The sequence below is a fragment of the Papaver somniferum genome, chromosome 11 (genome assembly GCF_003573695.1).
Source record: "Papaver somniferum cultivar HN1 chromosome 11, ASM357369v1, whole genome shotgun sequence".
NCBI lineage: Eukaryota > Viridiplantae > Streptophyta > Magnoliopsida > Ranunculales > Papaveraceae > Papaver > Papaver somniferum.
Window position 1 is genome coordinate 30,236,955 of NC_039368.1, and position 16,065 is coordinate 30,253,019.

Genomic DNA, 16,065 nt, shown 5'->3' on the forward strand with positions numbered 1-16,065 from the left:
GTGCGTGCTCACTCGAGCACTGGGCACCCATGGACGCTCATCATCCCATGTGGTCGGTCCCTCCTCACTCATGACCAATTTTCAGCAATTCACCAATTGATGAAGGATTGATAAAAATTAGGGTTTCGAACAAACGCTCCACGAATCACCATTCTGAGCAAGTTCAAACACAAAATAATGTTGATTCAGCAATCAACATCCAAACTAATAATATTCGATATTTCACCAATATTTTTGATTAATATTTTATTGGGTCACGGCACCAGTAAATAATTTGTCGAATTGAGCAATACTTGCTCAGTTGCTCGAATATTGATCCAACCATCAATGTTCAGTAATTCATCAGTAGTTTGTTGAATTGAGCAACACTTGCTCAATTGCACGCCAAAATTATCAAATTCGTCGAATTGAGCAATATTTTCTCAATTGCTCGACAAACTCTCAATATTCAGCAATTCGTCGAGTTGAGCAATACTTGCTCAGTCGCTCTAGTCAGGCATTCATTGACATATCAGAGAACCACATGTTCAATCCATGAATCACTGAGCATTCACCACTTATGATCGATTCAACAAAACTAGACTCACAATCTAAATCAGTCAACAACTGACTAACTAATACACGTCTGCCTTGCAGACTCCACGATTCGTGAAATATCAATCACGTCACAAATGGGGGGATATCACATAGGGTTTTGGTCTGACGGTCTACGGCACGTGGATTCATCCACAACGAGAAATGTGCGTAAGTCGTGTATAGGGTTGAAGGAGTTAGCAAAGTAGTGGGTGCACGATCAGTCAAGTCTCTGCATGACATGGAACTGACTTTACCACGATCTCCCACTTTCCCACTCTTTCACTCAAGAAACCGTCATACTTACAGGGATCAGTGATACATCATTCTTGCAATATAAATAAGTTTAAATCGAGGACATCATGATATCATCAATCATCGATTATGATCATTATCCGTCAACAACTCGATATAAACTTATTCACAGAACTCAACTTCAGCAGTTCAGCAATATTGCAGAAACCTTCAACACACCCACAATCCTTGATCATCACTGATCCCACACAACTCTTAGCTTCCCTCCTACAGATTAACCCATCTCCCTCTTTGCGACCGAATTGACTCTGGAACGACCATTGTCTTGGTTTAGGTCGGACTCATACAGATTGATTACCCGAATCTAAGCACCCCCTTTGCAGCGGTACATCTGTGTGAGGTTCAGCAGTTCGCTCGGTTGAGGAGTCTCGACAGCACGCTCGACTCTCCACTTTCCTAGAAAACCAGCGAACCGTTTTTCCCCATCTACAGATTGGCGACCACAGTAGGAGATTAATCTCTCGGTTGCAATTTCACATTTTCACAAAATGGTTTATCTTAGGTCAGGTTCAGTTACAAATCCTAAAACAAACAACGCTAGCACTAGCAATGACGGTGGTACTCCAGAAACTACTCCTGCTTCCAACACCGGTGTTGTTGATACCACTCCTCCTCAAACCAACGTCGTCAACCATCCTCTCTTAGGCCGGTCTCCCGAGGAAATCAGAGAAAATTCGCCTACCATAGGTGATTTTACGAAGGTGCAAGAGACTCTTGCCAAAAATCAGATTGATATGGCTGCAACACAGAAAGAGCTATGCAATTATCCCAAAACTCTCACCGACAAGATGTCAGAGAAAACTCAAGAGAAGGGAAAGGTCAAAGAGACATCCTCGACTGCTGATCCTGAAGTCATTCCAATCGATGTAGTAGACGATAATGAAGTTCACAAGGCTGATAACCTACTAACAAAGGAACCTGCAGGATTCATCACTCGCGAGGACCTGGAACGCTTCATGGAGGATCGAGGAAAATAAAAGAAACCATATGTCCACCGTCATCAACCTCCATATCATGATGCTATGCAAAGAATTCCTCTCTCGAAGGGATACACTTCTCCAATGTCCACGCTGTACAACGAAAAATGTAACGCTCGATAACACGTATATCGATTCCTAGAGGCACTAGGAGAGCATGAACATGACGAAATGATCCCAGTCTACAGAGCCTTGCTGGAAAATCTCTGGTTCCAGACTTTCTCATAACTCCATGAAGCAGCCAAGCGATCAACAATGCTTTACTAGAAAGAGCAAAGTCTGTAAGGTCGAGGAATCTCGAAGCATATGACGCCTAGTCAACAATAAGTATAATCTCTAGCCTTCCACAAATGTTGTTGCATAAAGGAGAAAACAGAGAGTCGAATCACAGCGCAAACACGCTTCTCTGGCTCCTCCGAAATCACCAAAAAAGGGTAGTCAAATCCGGGATGCACAAGCTCCAACTCAAAATGCAGATCCAGCAGAACCTGAATTCCCTTTGTCCATCGAAGAGGTGATCGAATTACTGGATGTCTGGATCCAGAATGGTGCAATAAAGTTGCCATATGTCAGAAAAGAACCAACTGAAGAAGCAATGGAGAACCCTCTCTACTGCCGTTTCTATAGGTTTGTCAATCATCCCACCAGCGACTGCAGGATCTTGAAGCGCATATTCAAGGAAAAAGTCGGATTAGGGGAACTTAACTTGGGGACTGAAAGAGTACACAGAGACCCTCTTCCAGTCAGAACTTTAATCTCTCCGAGCAACCTTCCGACGAAGCAGTTCAGTCATTGATCGAGTACATCTGCGAATCGCTTTATCTGTCAAGAGCTCAAAATAAAGACATGCTCACGGCTCTGAATCACATTGTTTCATTAAATCCATTCCGGAAATACTTCTTGAGCCTTTAGCCACAGATAAAGAGATGTACGACTGGGGACTAGTTACCGCAGTCAATCTCCAAGGAAATGAATTTGAGAGAACGCTGATCGATGATGTCACTTCTATCAACACTATTCCACTGAAAACCCTCAGAGCCGCAGGCATCACTCGAAAAGAAGCTACTCGTCATCCCATCATCAGAACACTTGGAGAAATTTCGAACTTTGACAAAGTTGAAGCAAGAACCTGCAAAAGAAGCATAGACATTCATCAAGAGGTTCTACACTCAGGCAAGTCTCATTCCATATCTATGTCATTTATTTCCTCACATTTTATCCTAGCATGGGGACTCAATTCTGCTAGCAACACTGCAAGACGTTATGAATGGTAGCTTCACCGCATTAGTATTTTACCATGTGGTTGAATCTGACACCGCTTCGAACCGAGCATCTCATTGGGACATTCACTACTGAGAGATGAGGGAAGCATGGCAAGAAAACTTTAGGCATTTATCCACTTGTAGGAATTTTCACGAGTATCAGAAATATCTGATGTCTGCACAAGCGTTGAATCCCATTATCGCAACGGAATGTTGAATCAACAGAAGATACACGGGCCGAGACGATCAAGCCTAAGATATTCGATGCTTCAGCGCTCAAGCATATAAGAAGCCTTCGAATTGTACTCCCAATCAATGAGTACACCTTCAATAATAACTCCTCTAGATTCAGCACAATATCTCGACGTGACACACCGGTTCAACACCGACACGATCAAAGTATAGCTGAATTACAATCGATAAGCCTTCACTATTCCGTGATAAGACTTCTGAAGTAGATGCAACACCGTTCATCAATGGATGCTACAAACTCCTTCAACTCTGCTAAGTGAATGAGGGATGCACTGGGGACTTGATTTTATTGGAAATATCAATTCAATATATTTCAAAAAATGTTATCCACATAACAAGTCATTGCAACCTAATGTGATTCCATGAAACGTCGTCAAACGGAACCTCTCTACATCAAAATCCCCTGCACGACTGGGGAACTTCCTCTCTTCACCAATCATATCCAGAATGAAGACTGCTACTGCTATCTACCGCGCAACAACATCGATTCCATGACGAAGCCATTTCACAGTAAAGTCATAACAGGAGGATTTGGGTTGAAATCCTAATTCACCTTCATCTTAGGAATGCTCAACTCACCAATTAGTTCGTGCATGCTCACTGGACGGAAGAGCAAAGACTATCATCTTCATTCTCTGTATCAACTCTAATCATAGTATCGGCATCAGCATGTGGAGGAACTCTATTCATGGTCTCAGCATCAACAAGAATTTATGGAGAACTTCCAGTTGTAATCTCAACATCACTCTCGGGCGCAACATCCGGCTTCATCAACTATCCATTCTCTATGGATCATACTTCTACAAGCCCTAATGATTCATATCAATATGTGTAAACATGAAAACATGCTAACATGAACGTCTTCACAAAGATTTCCCGGCAGACGGGCACAAAACCGAAATCTTATACAAGATGTTCTCATCGCCTCTACAAGTGAGATACGACATGCTCCAGGCCATGGGTTTACAAAAACTTACCAATAGGTGAGGAATGGGACAATACTTCCTAAACTAAAGGTGTTCTTATATGTTTCTTCTACAACATACCAAAAGGGTGCATCAATCGGGCAAACGAGCTGAAAGATATGGCCTTTACCGTCAGGTCTACGACATCTGAAAAAATTGCACGGGATTACAAATTACAAATTTGCACGCTTAGTTGTCTGACATCTGCAACTCCAAATTGAGTGATTCTTTGCTCATGTGATAACTCAGTCTCTTGGCTTCAAAAGTTGGGGTCAAGCATCGAATTCCGACGTCGTATGAGGTTCCTACAGCTTCCAGAGCATACAACATACAAGCAGCAATTCTTAGACGGGACTCATAACCTCCACAGTCGATCGATGTCCATCAGGTCTTTCCGCTAAATCCTTCATCAAGGTACCTCCAACTTCGACCACCTAGGTCTTTACATCAATTTTTCTACCTGGGTCCTCTATCCAGGTCTCACCAGAAGAAGGGAAAACGAAAGGGAGAGACTTAACAAAATACTGGGGACTGACGGTCCACTGGTCAAGACGATCGATTTCACAATCCAAAACCAATCAAGAAATCAAAACCAAAATAAAACCTCGCATCTCTCAGAAGTCCAAGATTCAAGATATCATGGAAATAAAACTAAAGAAAGTCAGCAAAATAAGATTTCTGCTTTTCTACATCCTCCAAGACTTGCAAAGCAGCTTTCTCCGCCTCCAGCTTCTTGGTCAGCTCAGCAGCTTCATCCATCTTCTTCAACACAGCATCACTGGTGGTGAAAGGAGTGTCACCTTCCACTGCTTTCCTGATAGCATCAATCTTTTGACGAAGCCATTTCAGATTGAAACCAAATTCTTCAGCTTTCTTCAAGTTGTACTCCCAATCAAAAAGTACATCCCAGGTGATAGTATTTCTAGCTGTGATACGGATATCATTTATAACACGCAAGATGACTTCTACTTGCCTCGTCAAGAAATAACTATGCTCCGGATCCTTGGTAACGACGATGTGCCCATACATCTTCCACGGTTTCTTGTACATAGCAGCATATCCAATGGGAACGCTAAATCCACCAAGAAACCTGTGATATGGGAGTATCTCACCAAATGGAGGAGTAAAAGCAGTCCCTGCGTTGGGATACTCATGCACTATTATTCGGTTCTCAGTCGCTGGAACATCGTCAGCAATCATAGGAACAACTTCGGTTGGAGCAGCTTCTTCCATTCTCGATTCGGGTTCCACCATCTCACGCACAATTGGAGTTTCAGTCACCTCCACGGAATCAACAACAAGTGTTACATGACCTTGAGGTACAGGGACGGAGGTCTCATTATCAACGGCTCCATGGTTGCTCAAGTCATCATTGTTGGATCCATTATTCCTAACTTCAGCTTTTGGCACCTAATGTAAAGATTACATGGGATTAGAATGATTCAAGCGTGCAAACCCAACACAACCATAAAATCCAGCATGTAAGAGAACTAACATCATCTAAGTTCTTTACTATGCATCTAAAACATGATCAAATAGTGTAGAAGCCATGAAACACGTTTTTAAGACAAGCTCATCTGAAGAGATTCTACACTTCCCTATATTAAACGACGAACTGGGAGCAATTGATAAGGAATTTAAGGTTTGGTTATATACCATTCTCTTCGTATGGATGCTGTATACAACATATCAAAATTTCATAGCAATCGGATGAACGAGCTAACAGATGTGGCCAAAACATCGGACAACATGCAACCTGGAAAAGTTCTGAAGGTTTCCTGGAAGTTCACTACTTCGCCTTTTTCAGGCCCTAAAAATGCTCAAAATTCAAAAATCTTCCTTACAAAAGCTTGGAACTTTCCTGGGCTTGAAGATACATACGTAGACCACGAAAATACGACTTCGGACGAGGATTCTACAGCGTTTCTAGTAAAATCTGAAGTCTGAAATTTTCTGGTGACGTATTTCGGCAAAGTTATCCATAAATACATGGATTCTCATTCATTCATTCACAAATAAACAATTTCATACTTCTATGAAGAAATTACAGGAGATATACTTACTAAGGGAGTCTCTAAATCATTTGAAGGCTCGTCAATACCGAGATCTTCATTGGCAACGCCGTTATCTCCATTCGGTTCGGGATTTCGGGAATTCTCCATATTCCCATGTCCCAAAGAAGAGCACTCTTCATCAACATGCTGCTTATCTACAATGATTTCTTCTTGGATTCATCAACAACAATTATTATTATTTTATTCAAAGAGATGCGCAAAAAAAAGATACTTACATCGACTTCTTCATCAGTGCTGGATTCCTGAATTTTGCCCGAGAACAAGTTGAAGACCGTCAATCGATGGAGAAAAAGTATGAAAATAAATAACAAACCTTGGTCTCGTGATCCTAATTGCACGGTCAAATTCATGACACACAAGAAACAGCTGGGGACTGCACGTCATTTGCTAACCTCTTGTAGTCCTTACTTCTGGGTTCTCCGCTCCCGTAGACTTTCTTCCATTTCCGTGGAGTCTACATTGATCCGGGATTTCACTATATGATCATCCTGCGGTAAAGCTAATAAAATAACCAGAAGTAAAACTCGGTATGAAGGATCTCTCACCATCACTTAGAGGTCCCAGGAGTACCATTTCTTAAAGTTTCATCCATAGAGATGTCATCCCTGGAAACGTCGTATTTGAAAGTGTCATCATGGGAGTCGGTCATTCTTGCAAAGTGGCTGTGACAGATGCATAACATTCAGCGCATCATTCATACAAAGTGCAGGATTCAACAAAACAATGAATCATGGAATAGAGATGCTCACATCAGCGTCTGCAAAAATGGTAATCCCCAACTCTTACCTATTTTACAATTTCACTAGACTTTAGTGATGATACAAAACTTCGAAAACTTGCTCACTCCTTTAAACCTGCGAAGACGAGTAAAACTTATCATTCTAGAGTCAACACTGACTTTTCACAAAACTATGAATAGTTCACATAACCTTTCATGTGAACATTCGCTGATTTTCTACATGTGTGCATACACTATAAAATCACCAAACTCATACATACATTATTTCATCACATATACAATTGTTTGCTTTCAGCAATTGCTCAAAAATCATAAATTGATTTTCATAAAACTGTGAACAACCCACGTAAATTTTACTGTGTGAACATCCACTGATTTTCCAAAATTGGACAAATGTCCATTCTATAATTGTGAAAACTCAGACATTATTTCACCATGTATGATTCTCTACTTTCAACAATTGTTCAAAATCAAAACATTGATTTTACAGAAAATATTTTTAACGTGAAACTCACGTAAATTTGAAAATATATATTTTGCTCCCTTGTGCGAGCATCCGTCTTTGAAACAAGAGCATATTTTCAAAAATAAAATTTTTCATGAAAGCTCATAGACAAATTTTTATGTCATTAGACTCAGGTCTATTTTGTTTGTTTCTTAAACTAACGAACGAACGTCTGTTCCTAAAACAAGGATTTCTTTTTTTTTGGTCGAGCCCATAAACGCTAAACTGACCAAAACTGGACTTTCAACAGACCAAATCAGCGATGCTTCATCTCCGTTCTCACGGAATCACACTCTATCATTATCAGGGTCATCACTCAAACATTTTCTCGTACATGACACCAGTGGAGCAAATCGAGGATTCTGACGAACCTTTGTAGACCGAGTTCAACCACTGATTTCGTCGACTGAAAATCACCAATTAATGCTTACTGCAGAACATGATTTTTCCTCACTAAGCAGGGGACTTAATGTAGATGGTGGATTTTCAACGAAGGGCAAAAACCATATCATGAGGCATGTTTTTGACATGGATTTCAGGCATGCAACGATTCATATTTTACGAAGCCATGATGAATATGTTTTCGAAAATCCTCCACCAGCTGAGCGTTCGATCCTGGCATTTCGTCGTGACCTCTATGCAGAATAAAGTATTTGGGCGGTAGCTTAACGCCTTCAGGAGATCGGTGATACTCACTGTTCCCTGACTGTAGGAGAGAGACCGACCTCCACATAGAAGAATAGTTGGGCGGAGGACGCCTTCAGGACGTCGGTGACACTCACCGTTCCCTGATTATGTGGAGAGACTGTGCATAGATTCAGACGGTTCTCCGCAGATTGAGAACACTAATGCCTTCATGTCATAAACAACATCGTGACTCCCTGACTATGCATCATTCATAATAGATGTGATGCTTTAACTGGCTAATATATTTTCTGCAATAGATTAATCATGCCATGACATTCACTACATAATTCCCAGAATAATCTATTATTGCTCCTATTCCATGGTCGAATCCACGACCTGATCCCATGGAATGGCAATAACGATTGCTCCTATTCTATGGTCGAATCCACGGCCTGATCCCATGGAATGGCAATAACAATTGCTCCTATTCCATGGTCGAATCCACGGCTTGATATCATAGAATGGCAATAAACCAATTGTGCTATCTCATTACTCCGATTTCATGATCGAATCCAGTGATCTCATGAAATGGTAATAGATAATCTTAATTACTCCGATTTTATGGTCGAATCCACGATCCCATAGGATGGTAATGCTTTTTTTTATTATTCTGAATTCGTAGTCGAACCCACAACTGATCCTGCGAATTAATAATGAACAACTATTCATTTTTATTACTCAATTTCATGAATTATTCTCCACTGAATTCATAGATTGGTAATAAATACTCAACAACCGGGCATCTGGACCATCACTGAGTAAGCCCCACAAAAATGGTGCGAGTGTACTCGACAATGATGCACGACTGAGCACCCGAATGCACGAACGAGTGTCCAAAAATATGAGATAATGAGGAATCCTTCCAAAAACAGGAGAAAACATTAAATATTAATAAAATAATAAGAGGCGCCCAAGGCCAGACCCACCAGCCGGCCGACCAGTCGTGCCCTAGCCATGGTCGGTCCGTGCCTCTCCCATTATTTTCCATATTTTTTGTTATTTCGTGAACTCACGAAAACTCCTTGGTTTTAGCAACTTTCCTTGTTTTTGCAAAACCCGTGAATTCTCCATAACTTCATGGATTCACGAAATAATATTATAAAATAAGGAGAGGTGTGCGGGACCGGGAAAACCCAGCCGGCCGGCCATGCCCGAGCCGTGGTCGGTCCCACACCTCACAATCCTTAACTTTCATAATTATTATTCCCTAATCTAACGAAACTCCTCCGTTTCAACAAAAACTCATGGATTCTCCATAACTTCAAGGATTCATGAAAAATAATAAAATAGGGAAAGGTGTATGGGACCGGACAACCTAGCCGGCCGGCCATGCCCTATCCATGGTCGGTCCCACACCTTGCGATCCCTAAACTTGCATAATTATTATTTTCCTCAATTCATGAAACTCCTGGGTTTGAGCAAAATTCATGATTTCTCCATATTTTCTCAAATATTTCTCAAATCACGAAAAACCAAAATCCAACATAGTCACATGACTGGCTAGCCTCTCACAGCAATTTTAAATATTAAAACACTTTTATTTTAATATTTTCAAAATATTGATGAATTGAGCATACATGCTCATTCCAACAAAAATCGAAAATTCTCAGTCAAGATGAAACTCATCTGAAAGATCATGATATTGCTCGAACGCGCATCAGAAAATACTGAAACCCTCAGTATAGAAACACGGACATCACGTAAACATGTGCACGCCTTCATGACCGACCAGGGTCATTCCTAGGGCTTGCACAAGGCCGGTCCCACACGTTTTCATTATTCTGACCTAATTTGCTCAATTGCTCATACTGGGCCCGAACTCTCTCTAACCAACCGGGGGATTCTCCAATTGACCAAAAACTGGTCCCTTGACCACCAAGAGCTGATCACATGCTATCTTGGTCGGTCCTCATCTCTCATACATAGGTTTTATCACCTAATGCTGAATCCAGCAATATTTCAATAAATGATGAAACCTGCATTTAATCATCGTTCTTTCACCAACTCTCAAACTGAGAACCCTGGTGCGTGCTCACTCGAGAACTGGGCACCCATGGACGCTCATCATCCCATGTGGTCAGTCCCTCCTCACTCATGACCAATTTTCAGCAATTCACCAATTGATGAAGGATTGATAAAAATTAGGGTTTCGAACAAACGCTCCACGAATCACCATTCTGAGCAAGTTCAAACACAAAATAATGTTGATTCAGCAATCAACATCCAAACTAATAATATTCGATATTTCACCAATATTTTTGATTAATATTTTATTGGGTCACGACACCAGTAAATAATTTGTCGAATTGAGCAATACTTGCTCAGTTGCTCGAATATTGATCCAACTATCAATGTTCAGTAATTCATCAGTAGTTTGTTGAATTGAGCAACACTTGCTCAATTGCACGCCAAAATTATCAAATTCGTCGAATTGAGCAATACTTGCTCAATTGCTCGACAAACTCTCAATATTCAGCAATTCGTCGAGTTGAGCAATACTTGCTCAGTCGCTCTAGTCAGTAATTCATTGACATATCAGAGAACTACATGTTCAATCCATGAATCACTGAGCGTTCACCACTTATGCTCGATTCAACAAAACTAGACTCACAATCTAAATCAGTCAACAACTGACTAACTAATACATGTCTGCCTTGCAGACTCCACGATTCGTGAAATATCAATCACGTCACAAATGGGGAGATATCACTTAGGGTTTTGGTCTGGCAGTCTACGGCACATGGATTCATCCACAACGAGAAATGTGCATAAGTAGTGTACACGGTTGAAGGAGTTAGCAAAGCAGTGGGTGCACGATCAGTCAAGTCTCCGCATGACATGGAACTGACTTTACCACAATCTCCCACTGTCCCACTCTTTCACTCAAGAAACCGTCACACTTACAGGGATTAGTGGTACATCATTCTTGCAATATAAATAAGTCTAAATCGAGGACATCAGGATATCATCAATCATCGATTATCATCATTATCCGTCAGCAACTCGATATAAACTTATTCACATAACTCAACTTCAGCAGTTCAGCAATATTGCAGAAACCTTCAACACACCCACAATCCTTGATCATCACTGATCCCACACAACTCTCAGCTTCCCTCCTACAGATCAACCCATATTCCTCTTTATGACCGAATTGACTCTGGAACGACCATTGTATTGGTTTAGGCCGGAGTTATACAGACTGATTTCCCGAATCTAAGCACCCCCTTTGCAGCGGTGCATCTGTGTGAGGTTCAGCAGTTCTCTCGGTTGAGGAGTCTCGACAGCACGCTCGACTCTCCACTTTCCTAGAAAACCAGCAAACCGTTTTTCCCCATCTAAAAGTGAATCAAATCATCTTTGCTTCAATTGTGTCTTGTGTAGTACATAAGATTTCCTTGCAATTGAAAAACTCTCTAACTAGTTCATTTGAAGTCACTTGAACTAGTTATGGTGAAGAAGAACATGGTTTATATGAAATGCTCATATGGATAACCATTTGGTTAACTATAGTTGAACCAACAAAGTGCATACGTTTGGGTACAGTTAACAAACCTAGAAGCGTGCATTGTCAAGTGTGTATAACAAGCTAAGTTTTCGATCTAACGGTTGAAAAATATTATCTTGAATCTAAATCAGGTTTTCATCTAACGGTGAATATTGAATGCTTTGTTACTAAGCTAACATTAATTGCAAACCCTGATTTGAAAGACTATATAAAGGAGACATCTAGTATTGTGCAAACTAATCCCCACACCTCATGTGTGATACTAGTTTGCGTACTAGAGTTGATTCTCCTTTAACTCTCTGGTTTTCTTTTCTTAAACCAGTTTAACGACTTAAAGACTTCATTGGGATTGTGAAGCCAGACCGATACTACTTTTATCGTAATTGTGTGATATGATCTTGTATCTTCTATCGTACGAGTACAATCAGATTGATTGGCTTGATATTGATATCTCCGATAGGAAAGATATAAAAAGTAATCACAAACATCTTCGTCTCATCGTTTGTGATTCCGCAACATCTTGTTTCGCTACCATACGATTAAGATTGGTATGAGGTGATTGATAACTCTAGGCTATTCTTCGGGAATATAAGACCGGATTATCAATTGGATCCTGTTCACCTTGATTATTATCAAAATACGGAACAAAACCTTTAGGGTTTATCTGTGGGAGACAGATTGATCCTTTGATAGACTTTTCTGTGTGAGACAAATTTGTTTATTATCAAAGCCTGTGATTTTGGATCGTAGCAACTCTTAGTTGTGGGTGAGATCAGCTAAGGGAATCAAGTGCACAGTATCATGTTGGGATCAGAGGCGTAGGAGCATAACTGTACCTTGGATCAGTGGGAGATTCATTGGGGTTCAACTACAGTCCAGTCCGAAGTTAGCTTGGAGAAGGCTAGTGTCTGTAGCGGCTTAATATAGTGTGTGTTCAATCTGGACTAGGTACCGGGGTTTTTCTGCATTTGCGGTTTCCTCGTTAACAAAATTTCTGGTGTCTGTGTTATTTCAATTTCCGCATTATATTGTTATCTTTATAATTGAAATAATACAGGTTGTGCGTTAGATCATCAATTAGAGTAATCCAACCTTTGGTTGTTGATTCTCATTGATTGATCCTTGGATATTGGTATTTGGTACCATCCAAGTTATACCTTGTATTTGATTAGAACTCGTAGTCCTTGCTTGAGTAAATAAAATCAAGAGAAAGATATAAACTCGTTGATATACTTTTAATTTATTGATTCGCATTGATTCTCTTAAAAGTATATTCGAGTTTGTCCATACAGATTGCTAAGCGAAATATTGGGTGGTGTCGTTAGACCCCCGCTTTTGCAATATCAAAATAAAATTACTTTGTAGTTTCGGTTTTGATATTGGTTATCAAAAATGGTGTGTGGAACCCTCGTGCTTAACTCTATAGGTTGCAAGTCTATTGAGATTCGTAAGATCCTTTCGGTTTGTCCTTTATTTTTTCGTTTCTTTGTCATTTTGTGACAAAAAGGGGGAGAAATATATGGGGTAAACAAGTGATACTGGTATTAATTTATATTGTTTGGTATCACTAAGGGAAAGGACATTGGTGCTTAAATGTTTATCTAACGAAAGAGTAAAAGCATAGACTAAGGGGGAGTAGCATATATGATACTTGTAGTTATATGGACTACGAAGGGAATAACAAATACGTGAGGATTGAAAATCTACCTATCTTACCTTTAGGGGGAGCATTAGCTTTGTTATTATAATGTCAACAGCGGCATTTAAGGATTGAATGTATACAAGTTATTGTGTTATTGAATTCAGGAATCAAACGTATGTGTAATGAATTCTTGTAATTTGTTTATCCATATGATGTAAGAGTTTTGTCACTAAAATTGACAAAGGGGGAGTTTGTTAGAGCATAGCTCGGTTGAACCCACCAATCGTTGGTATGTCAAGTTTGGTTGTCACATTTTAGTGAACCAAAACTCATTTTAAGAGTCGCTTGATTATGTACTAGAGTCAAATTCGTATAGGTTAGCTTGAAAGTATTAGGATTTGAGACACCACAAGTATTGCGAAGACTTGAAGAAGTGAAGAAGCAAGGAGATACAACGACAACATCATCCTTTCACTTGAGGTTAGTGATATTTGACTTGAACTGTTTCATTCCCTAACATATCTTTCAAGTTGTGCATATTGAAAACAAAACTGCGAAGCATGAATGATTATACTCTAGTTAAACATAGTATTAAGTAATATAATACGAGGTTTATTGCGTAACCATTAAACTTTGTAGATAAGACATCGACATAATCGTTTGAATGCTATTGTGATTATGTATGGGTTTAAGGTGAAGATTTCATCCTAGGAAACAATGTTTTACATTTGTTTTAAGGAAGTAAATTCATGAACTTGTTTTGTGAATCGGAAGAGAAATCGCCAGGCATTATTAGTATTGTTATTCATTGCATATCTTTTGAACTACCAATATGTGCGATTAGTATAACCGCTCATGACTTGTTTATGTTCTTGGTAAAACTATTCACAAAAACCTGACTTTTGTATTAATATGACTTTTATTAGTGAAACCGATCTTAAGTAATCACCTGAGACGGTATAATCGATTCAGTGTTATTGTGATTGACTCTGGGTAAAAGGGAACCGATCCTAGTAAGAGGTGCAACCTATCACAAAGGGGAATCGATCCTTGTATGAGGTGCAACAAGTTTTTAGAAGAAAGGGGAACCTATCCTATGGACATGTGCAACACGTTTTTAGGCAAAGGGGAACCGATCCTATGGACATGTGTAACACGTTCTTCTGCATTTGCGGTTTCCTCATTAAAAAAATCTTGTTGTGACATTTACTTTTATTTTCCGCAATTATAATTGTTGTTATTATAATTTAAAGTAAATTACACAAACGTTAATTCCTATTTACTTGATAGCAACCCTATTATGTTTTCTTAAGTCCGAACCTTTTATCAAGTAAACATACTTCGTTGTTGTATTGTCTCGATCTTGTATCCTTAGTCAATCACATAAATTATCTTGTTGTCGTATTGTCTCTATCTCGTACCCATAGACGATCACACGAAGTGTGAACTGATTAGTTGTATTGTCTCGACTCAGTCCATAGACAATCACTTTCCGTAGAAAGGACTTATAGGTGGAAATTTTTTAGATTGAGGTATATTTGGGTACCCTTGTCTTTTCGATTGGTATCAGAGCAGGTAAACACGAAAAGATCTAACAATTGGTGTTTGGTGCGATCCAACCTATAAGAAAATGAATCTAATGAGTGATTCAGTTAACGTAGAGCAAGAAGATGATATACTTCAGAAAGGATGTTTGTATTTGAAACCTGATAAACAACTCAGCACTGTTAGTTCACTAGTGGAACACATCATTAACCATGATGAGTTAATACGGAAACAAATACTTGTGACAAACAAGTCGGATTCAGATGACAATAATGAGATTAGATTTTTCATAAAGCTTGCTGAAAAATATAATCTAAAGGATAATATACATTATCCATCTGCCGGGAAGATCGTCAGAGAATCTTTGATTCATGAAGATGCTGAATCTAAAGGACTTAAATTTGTTCAATACAAAAGGGGTATATTAGTTAAAACAAGGATATGTAATTTTAAACTCAAGAATCTCTTAACTAATATACAACATCGTGATTCTAATAGTCTAACCACTTACAAGAATCAAAAGAGATGTGTTTTAAGGGATAACACTTTGACTAATATCTAGTCAAGATCATCTGACGATGATTATCTCTTAAAGAGAGAGAAACATCAACTCATGTATACAAATACAAATGTTTTCAGATCATGCTCTTTTGTTGTTGATCAAATGTCCAAAATAGAATCCAGGAAAAAATCTCATCAAATGATGCTGTCATATTCCAAGGAATTTCTGGGTCGATATGAGAGTTCTGGTTATTTCACAACTCAAAAAACTTCAAGTCACGCTTATTATCCTGTTCATGAAACTGACCATTCTGTTAGATCAGAGCACTCCAGCTGTGACTTATTGAAAGAAGTTTATTCTTGGAATAATCCTAAGGAGGAAGATATTCGAAAATATCATGATGGATCATGTTCCACAATAGCTGAGATATCGCAAGCTCACTCTAAAAACTGATGTTGGTAAATAGAATTTCCCTAGATGTGCTCAATTAAAATAAATGGGAAGTTCTTAAAAGGAGC